This window comes from Pseudophryne corroboree, chromosome 4 (genome assembly GCF_028390025.1).
Source record: "Pseudophryne corroboree isolate aPseCor3 chromosome 4, aPseCor3.hap2, whole genome shotgun sequence".
In the NCBI taxonomy this organism is placed as follows: domain Eukaryota; kingdom Metazoa; phylum Chordata; class Amphibia; order Anura; family Myobatrachidae; genus Pseudophryne; species Pseudophryne corroboree.
In genome coordinates this window covers 142,095,141-142,104,703 of record NC_086447.1, presented here as the reverse complement: position 1 = coordinate 142,104,703, position 9,563 = coordinate 142,095,141, and the positions used below count along the sequence as shown (strand labels likewise).

Sequence of the window (9,563 nt, the reverse complement as noted above, 5' to 3'; positions counted from 1 at the left end):
CTTTAATCCAAATAAATACATTTTTAGGAGGTGATTACAGTGTGTGCGTTCCACTGCCTGGAACACACATGAATTCTGTTTCCGTTCCTGGTATTCTGGCAGGCCAGTAACTAGTATCAGCATCCTTCGGGTGAGTTCCAACCTGTGGAATGCATCACTGCCACTTCTTGACTTTTCTATTTGTTAAGCGGCTAAATCAAGGGAAACCGGAAGTGATATTGCTGTTTCCCTGCGTGTCAAAGCAATGGTACGCATGCCCGGCCACTTTATATTAAATTCCCAGAATTTAACATTTGAAGACTTTAAATATATCTTTTATGTAAGTATACATTGAGAAAGTGTAAATCCAATATAGGACCTCTATTAAGACTATATAAGACTATTTAATAATAGATATTGTAGTAAATATTAAAACCATCCAAAATGCAGAGGGTCTCATATGGGATGTAGTTATGTGACCGGCGGTCATGAGACCACCAATCACCAATCACCGATGGCTACATCCCGCCCCCCTCTAAATCCCAACAGTTGGCATGCCGACTAGCAGGGACTATTTCCACTCGTGGATGTCCATGACACCCATAGAGTGGGAATAGAACCTGTGGCCCACAGGGGGCTTCTTGCACTCGCTTCCCCGCCAGTCAGTATGCTGACTGACCGGATCCCCAGTGGCAGTAACGGATACCCAACCCTCTCATACAGTGGTATAACTTCATCCCAGTTGCCCAGAGGTAAGAAAAATGTTGCTATCCCCTGCATGCCGACTCTTCAACCATGCATGAGGTAGCAGCATGGGTCACCTAGCACTGGGCAGCAGCTTTAGCTGCCAGAAGATAATTGCACAGCGCACACTTCCAAAAAAATAATACGCGAGTGAAGAAGGTTGGACTAGATAAAAGGGGTGTGATCTTGCAGGGAAAGACTACCTTACACCACAGTTATGCACCTAACACTATATTATGCTACACACAATAATGCCTCTTACAAATCATGCGCCTGACACCATATTAAGTCCCACACATAAATGCCCCTTACACATTATGGCACACAGTTATGCTCCTGACACCATAGTATGCCCCACACAGTAATGCCCCTTACACATCAGGACACACACAGTGTAAAGCTACTTACTTTTAAACTGACTGCTATTTGTCTGGGGTTGATTTCCATGCCTTCCCCAATTCTCCCAGCTCGTTGTCAGTGGTTGGTGCCAACATCTCCCCCCCCCTTTCTCCCAGCATGTTGTTAGGGGTTGGTGCCACCATTCCCCTTCCCCATATTTTCCCCAGCTGCCAGTAGGCGAGCGTGGTCAGGGCACTTCCGGTTAGCGCTGTGAGCTCCTGCATCATGGCTCTTTTACTAGTCCAGTAGGACCTCTAGCATGTCTGCAATCATGCGGCGGACATTTTGGCAGGGACATTTTCAGCTGTATTACATGGAGAGGGTCAGTCCACAGAAATACAGCTACAGACAGTGGCCGCGGCACCCTGTGTGATTGCACGGCTAGCCTGGCCCAAGAAATGGCTCTAGTGATGGCTCCTCAGTCAGGTTGGGTCGCGCTTTGATGTTACATGACACGTCATATCAGAGACCAGTGAGACCAGGTCACAGAACAATAGTGCTGCTTATGCTGAGTGGTGATCCGCCCGGCGGCTCTGTTACAGCAACAAAGACATGGAATGAGAGACAAGGAAGGAAGGGCCCCCTTTAGGGCTGGAGCCTGGCGGGAAATGACTCCATTGTCACTGCGAGTTCCGCCTCTGATCTCCTATACTCTTATACAGGTAGTGCCCATCTCATAAATCCAATTATTAATCTACGAATGCGCTAAAAAATGATCTATAACTATACCTCTTTTCTCTAGGCTTGTAATTTATTTAGGGGCCTATTTATCACCATCCGCATCCAGGATGCGGATGACAGGTGATAAAATCGCCCCAAATTGCACTGCGATAATTGATTACATCGCAGGGATGTATCAATTATTGCATACAGGAATAGAGCTTGCGGTCAAGCTCTGTCCCTGCAATGCCTCTTCGCAGCATCATCGGGGTATTTTTCGTAAAAAATACCCTGATGTCCTACTGCGCATGCGCCGCCGACATCGCCGCTACTGCCGCCACCCGGCCAACCCCCCCCCCTGCCGGGGTCACAGCGAAGCATATGGGGGACACGGTGCCCGGCAGCGCTCACCGGCCCAGCGGACACAGGCTCCCTGGACAGGGATGTTTTTGTTTTGTTATTTACTTTTTTTTATGTTTACACTGTGATCAGCTTGTGTGACCATCGGACACACATAGCTGATCACTCTGCCAGGTCCCCGCTCAGCTTTCTCTGCTGGGCAAAAGGGTGCGCATCGCAGTGCTGCCCTGTGAACTCGCCAGCCTGAGCTGGCGAGATTATCACAGGGCACATTGCGGTATTTTTTCACATTTTTTTTAGTAAATTTGGCCACATCACATTTCCCATTATAAGTATGGGGAATGCGATGTGGGTTACTAAAAAAAAAGTGAAAAAAGGGTTTGGAGCAGTTTTTCATGAAAACTTCTCCAAATGCCCTTTAATACATTCAGGTGATACTGAACTAATGTTAATAAATAGACCCCTTAAACCCTATAACACTCTTTATAAATCTAGTACAGGTATTATGACACTCTTTAAAATCATTTGACAATGAGAGTCTCTCATAGCCTTATTTATATTTGAAGATAAAGCTAGAGAAAATATAATTTAGTGTATATTTATATTAATTGAATGTTCCGCCCAATGGGGGTCATTCCGAGTTGTTCGCTCGCAAGCTGCTTTTAGCAGCTTTGCACACGCTAAGCCGCCGCCTACTGGGAGTGAATCTTAGCTTAGCAAAATTGCGAACGAAAGATTAGCAGAATTGCGAATAGACAATTCTTAGCAGTTTCTGAGTAGCTCCACACTTACTCGGCATCTGCGATCAGTTCAGTCAGTTTCGTTCCTGGTTTGACGTCACAAACACACCCAGCGTTCACCCAGACACTCCTCTGTTTCTCCAGCCACTCCCGCGTTTTTCCCAGAAATGGTAGCGTTTTTTCGCACACACCCATAAAACGGCCAGTTTCCGCCCAGAAACACCCACTTCCTGTCAATCACACTCCGATCACCAGAACGAAGAAAAAACCTTGTAATGCCGTGAGTAAAATACCTAACTGCATAGCAAATTTACTTGGCGCAGTCGCACTGCGGACATTGCGCATGCGCATTAGCGACTAATCGCTCCGTTGCGAGAAAAAAATACCAAGCGAACAACTCGGAATGACCCCCAATGTTTTTAGTGGCCTTGATGTGTGCCCAATATATTGTAAACTATATGTACACTCTTTAAGGTAAAAGCAGTTCTTACTATTACACGTAATGAATCAGATATTTAATATAGGGTTTTAGGATTGTTTGAAGTGAATTCTTCAATTTTACTTGATTTTCTGCACATAATGCACAGACCACGTCTATGGAAACCTGACATTTTTAATCTACAGGGGGGTACACACGGGGAGATCCGTGCTTAAAATCTAAGCAATCTGACTAGATTGCTTAGAAGTAAAGCACGGATCTCTCATGTGTATGCCCCACAGTGATAGCGATGCGCAGCCCCGTGAATTGCTATCGCCGGTGCTAGATTGAGCCCCTCCTCGCTCAGCACACATCGCGCTGAGTGCTGAGCGGAGGGAGAGATGTGTGCTGAGCGGTCTGTGATAGATCGCTCAGCACACATCTCTAGATGTGTACCCCCCTTACCAGACCTGTTTGGTGGGACAGTGCTCTCAACAAACCTATTCTTTGGGTGGAATTCAAATGTTTGAAAAGTCGGTTGGGTGTCTTTTTTCCCTGTCTATTAGATAGGAAAAAACAGACTCCCAACTGACTTTTCAAACATTTGAATCTCCCCCTTTAAATTGGGTGCTTTCCTAGAAATACATTTTGGATTTAGTGAGATAATGGCTTTCAGATCCGGGTCTCTTCCCAATAAATCCCAATGTCTTTTGACCACATTTTCTATTCTTTTATATTGACAATTATACGTTGTTATAAAGGAGAGTATAATCTCTTTATCCTCATCCTTTACTTTTGATTTCAAAAGGTTGTTTCTCTCCACCTTAATCATTTCCTCAGTTGTTCTAACAATACAAATCTTGAAAGAATTTTTTGATTTAGACCATTTAAATCGGTGGGAGGTGATTGTTCGTGTTACATTTCTGCATCAAAGTTACCAATGGCTGTAGCCATTTCCACTAATCTTATCTCAGTCCTATCAAAGTGATTGAAGGTTGTTACTTGTCCGCCTAGTTTTCTGTCACTTTACTAATTGATATATTATTATATTATGGCATGTCGTTCTCCTGAAAGCCAGGATCCCGACAGACGGCATTTTAACTGCATCCTATGTTCATCAGGTCAGTAAGCATTGTCCACATAACACAGATTGCAATTATTTTATATTGCTGTATTTTTTAACCTGAGACTTGAACAGATAATATACTAAAGTATATTTTCTCTAGCTTTATCTTCAAATTAGACTTCTTCTGGCTACATAGAGGAGACATTGATTAAAATAAGTTACTGGCCTAAAATATATTCAAAAATCAATGCCAATAATTTACTGTTATTGGTTGCTTTATCAGTCAATCAGCGAAGTGTTTCTCTTTAATTAATATTGCTAGAATTGTCAATAATGTCGGAATTGTTTGATCAAGTGTTGTCCTTTTCACAGTATTTTGTGATAAAAATCAAAGTCCTATTGATTCTGGAGCTGGCGGTATAATTCATTGCTCACACCACGTCTATGCGCCTTTTCTCTGCCTCTTTAATATAGTTCTACAGCTACACTTAAATATTCCAGGACTTCCCTCCCAGACAAGGTTAACATTGATCAACCTTGTAGCCTCATAAAGTAAACATGAATGATCAACAATGCTGAGAGAAGATCATCAAAGACCATTGTCTTACACCTCAAGAATAACACCTTTCAATTCACTGAACTTTGTTACTTATTTGCAAACATATTTAAAGGGATTATTATGTCAAATGAAAGCACCATTATTATTTATAAGTATACAAACAAAGGAATAAATAAATGCAATGTCAAAGAAAATAAAGTTTGTAGAAGCCCTTTGAGGTAGTTTATAAAAGCATCTTGAAAATGAAATCATTCAGAACTTTGTTTATGTAGTTCCAACCCATCCCGATTCCAGTATGAATGTTCTATTGACATGACCTATTGGAGTAGAACCTGGATAGTTTCAATAGGTGTAACAGCGAAATGTGAAATTGAGGTTTGTCCACGCAGAGGGCTCTTAACCAGGCTTGCAGGTTTATTGGTAACAGTGGCAACACACAGGGAAACAGCGGTAACGCAGTAATGGCTAAGGCAGCCGGAACACCGGGTAACATTGACCTCCCCACAGGAGCTGTACTGCGGCACTTTTTTACAGTGGCGTGCGCCAGGTCACGCATGTGCAGTGATGTCATCACACGGTGGTCGCTGCCATGTAGAGAGGAGACAGCACTGGAGTACACTGCCCTCTAACATGTTTGACCTTTGCCTTTTATTCTCCTGTATTCTTCCCATATTGTCCTGGATGACTCAGGACTTACTGCAAAGTTGTGAATATGTGGCCATTTGTCGGACTTAACAATGACAGTCTGGCAGTAATTTCAAATAAAAGAGATGCAGAGAGAAGCACTGCTTGAAATTTCTGATTTCAACTGTGAAACTTGGCCGAACCCAAATCAAAATTGTATCGCAGACAATTTTGAGACCCTTAAACTGGCATCATTGCTTGATAATGTAGCTTCTCTACTGAAGAGTGAAAGTGCCTGACATACAGTAGGAACAATGGTTTGATGTTTCTGAAACATAAATAGAAATTTCAACAATAACATTGACACAAGCTCTGGCAACAGTTATCTTGGGAACCAGTACATGAGCAAGTTACTATTCTGGGCCAGGTCAGGGCAATTTTATTTGATTCAGACTTGGTTTGGAATTTCATGAAAATTGGTAAAGAAAGGTAAATTCATATACAGTAAGATGTATCTATTTTTGTTCCTACAGCAATATTAACCTCAATAACATTCATTTCTAGTATTTCTAGTAAATTTAGACCACCTCACAGTCCACCAATATTGGCCAAAGGCTGATTGGCTAAACAAAGCATAAACAGAGCAGTGGCACAAACACACGGCAGTTACTTTAAAAGAATCCATGAAACATTGCGGCAATTGAATACAATGTTAATAGAATACAATGTTAATAGCGAAGAATTATACAAGGGTTGAAAGAGAAGCCAAGAATGTGGTGGGAACTTCTGAGACAAGACTCGAACTGTTCGGGGGTGTATACGGATTTAAAAAAATCCACATCTCTAGTCTGCACACATTACATGAGGTTACAGTTTGCAAAGTGTATTTACTGTATAGTTAATTTGTATAGTTGATTTAATCTCCTGATTTCATCCCAATTTATGTACTGTGCATCCTTGTTTGAGTAGGCACAGTGGTTCTATTGCTACAGCTTGCAACATCTCTCATAGTCTAAGTTTAAACCAGTTTGTTTGTACTTACAGACTGCCTACATTTAAAAAAAAGTATCCTGACGTGTCAATACCTGTACATACTGTAAGCAAATTGTCATTTTCGCATCCAGTACTTGCTATTATACTGTTATTTACTTGTCCTGCCAGTTTGCATTATACCCCTTTCACACATACGACAAAAACCTAGGTTTTTCCTGTGAATGCACACAACCTGGGTTTTCTATATGTGAACAGAAATGGAGCACGCAGAAGGAGACAGAATGACAACCACAACTGCAGCTACAGCAGACACAGCAGGAGGTACAGTGAGTAGCCACAGCACCAGTGGGCAGATGAAGGAGACACAGTGGCCCAGTAGCAGCACCAGTGGGCAGATGAAGGAGACACAGTGGCCCAGTAGCAGCACCAGTGGGCAGATGAAGGAGACACAGTGGCCCAGTAGCAGCACCAGTGGGCGGATGAAGGAGACACAGTGGCCCAGTAGCAGCACCAGTGGGCAGATGAAGGGGACACAGTGGCCCAGCAGCAGCACAAGTGGGCAGATGAAGGAGACACAGTGGGCAAGCATCAGCACCAGAGGACAGATGCAGCAGGAGAGAGCATGAAACACTGGAGTGACGTAGTACTGAAACTCCTTGCAGTGAGGGTGGAGGAGGAGATCAGGAAACAAATTACCTGCACTGTAAAATATGCCATAGTCTATACCACAGGTTCTCAAACTCGGTCCTCAGGACCCCACACGGTGCATGTTTCTTTTTCATCCACTAGGGGTCACTGGAGTACTCTTGGGGATATGGGCGGCGTAGCAGAACAAAGGCACTGAATATTTAAATTTAGAACTCTCCACCCCTCCATATCCCTAGAGTACCTCAGTGTACGAACCCAGTGTTTTTTCTGTGCTCAAAGCACTAACATCGGCTTGTGGGATTCCCACACTTGTTGGAAGATTTTATTAATTTTTCATTTTTATTTTTAATTTTTTTTTAAGAGCACATCCCTTCCCAGTTTCAAGAAAGACATGGGTCCGGGATAGTGCCGCTGCACGGGCAGCGCATGGCGTGTCGGTCCTCACAAAGAGCACCCTCACAGCCACAGACAGCCCACTGCTCCTGAAAAGAGCAGCCAGGACTAGAGAGCTGGACGGAGCTTGCACAGAAGAAGCCCCGTCGCAGCCATGGATCACTGGAAGCTGACTGAAAGCTGGACGGAGCTTACACATAGAAGCCCCGTCGCAGCCAGGACTACAGAGCTGGACGGAGCTTACACATAGAAGCCCCGTCGCAGCCAGGACTACAGAGCTGGACGGAGCTTACACAGAAGAAGCCCCGTCACAGCCATGAGTCACATCACTGAAGCTGGACGGAGCTTACACATAAGAAGCCCCGTCGCAGCCATGATCAGGAGCAAGCAAGGTAGGCTGGGGAATGGGGCGGTCAGCGCAGGCTGCCGCCCCGCTATGTTGGGGTTAATATGCTGCCTCGCCGCTCATACGCCGCCAAGCCCAGCCGCTACGTCTAACACAGATAACATCAAAACAGCGCTCCGTTCGGCCGCCCAGCTCCGTCCGGCCGCACAGCAGGGGGGAAGCCATACTCAGTCTTAGTATGACCGCCGCTCCGGCACCTTCCATCCACAAGTGCTAGTGCAGGCCTCCCGCAGAGAGTTCGGCCGCCCAGCTACGTCCGGCCGCCCAGCGCCATACAGCCGCAGCTCCCTCAGTCTCAGTACAGAGACGGTGACATGCCAGTGCAGGCTTCCCGCAGACAAGGGGAAGAGGCACGGTGGAAGCTGGCGGATCAAATATATCAACAGCAGGGTATATATATATATATCACAGGTATTTATAAGGTATTGTACCTGTCCTGGCAGTAATAGGCTATTGAATCTATATTACTGTCTGTGAATAGGCTATGGAGCCTATATATTAATGGCTGTTATTAACACTGTAAATAGGCTAGGGAGCCTATATTAAGGTCGGTGGTATCACTGTATAATAGGCTATTGAGCCTATATTAATGCTGTATAAATATATTAATGTATGTAATTATCATAGGCTATGAGCTTAGATATATTTATTCATAGAGCATGTGTTGTACCCGGCCTGTGATTATACTGTATAATATATTAACACGGAAACAATTGTAATTTGTTCTGTGATTATCAGGGTCAGCATGGCAAAGGGGCCATTTTAACCATGCTTCCTGTTGTTTTCCAGTGTGTAATTCTGGAACATTCCTGCCCTACATCTCTAAGCCACCAGAGGCGCAGGGGTGTTAGTGGGAATTTGGTTCGGGTTTCACATGCCCATGTGAACTGCTTTTCACATAAGAATACTCTTGTTTCTCTTCAGAGCGAATAAGTCTTTCGCCTTTTACTAAAGATTTCCGTAGAGAGGAACAACCATGAGTTTCATATACAATAAAATATATATATGACACATAATAACTTCAATAAGTCGTGCAAGTGTCTGTCCGTTGCCTATTGTGGTGTCTGTCTGCATAGCGAGTAAGGCTCTAGCGCAGACTAAAAATAATTTTAAAAATCCTATAAGCATGGGCAATTCAAATTAAAAGAGCGGTAACATCGGAGTCTCGGAAGTACTCCGTACTCCGCCTGCTCTAACAAAAGACAGTCTTTCCAAAGGGCCAATTTCCCTTTGGGTACCAGGGTGTTTATTTAACTGGTCTTATAATTTAATGCACGATTCTATGTCAACCGATAACTACGAGTGAGAATTAGACCAGCACTCAGATAGTGCGGGGTTGTTGACGTACATTGCTAAATCCCAGTGAGTCAATGTCTCCATTTTTACAAAGACTGAGTAGACTTTGACCACTATTTAATCGTTTCCAAAATGACGCGATCCGCCATTGGTAAATGCGTCTGTGTCAAACATTATAAAGACCCAAGATACATTTGGGTCACTAGACTCTATGTATGCAAACAATGAGATAACTGTTAAAAGAAGCTGCAGAGTATATCTGTAAAGCTTCTACTAAC

At 43.8% G+C, this 9,563-nt stretch overlaps 1 non-coding gene across 1 annotated transcript; it reads left to right on the top strand.

Moving 5' to 3' along the window:
* Positions 1 to 8,893: 8,893 nt before the first annotated feature.
* On the top strand, positions 8,894 to 9,006 carry LOC134913518 (U5 spliceosomal RNA). Its single transcript, XR_010177264.1, has one exon. It is a non-coding gene; the product is annotated as a U5 spliceosomal RNA (small nuclear RNA).
* Positions 9,007 to 9,563: the final 557 nt, after the last annotated feature.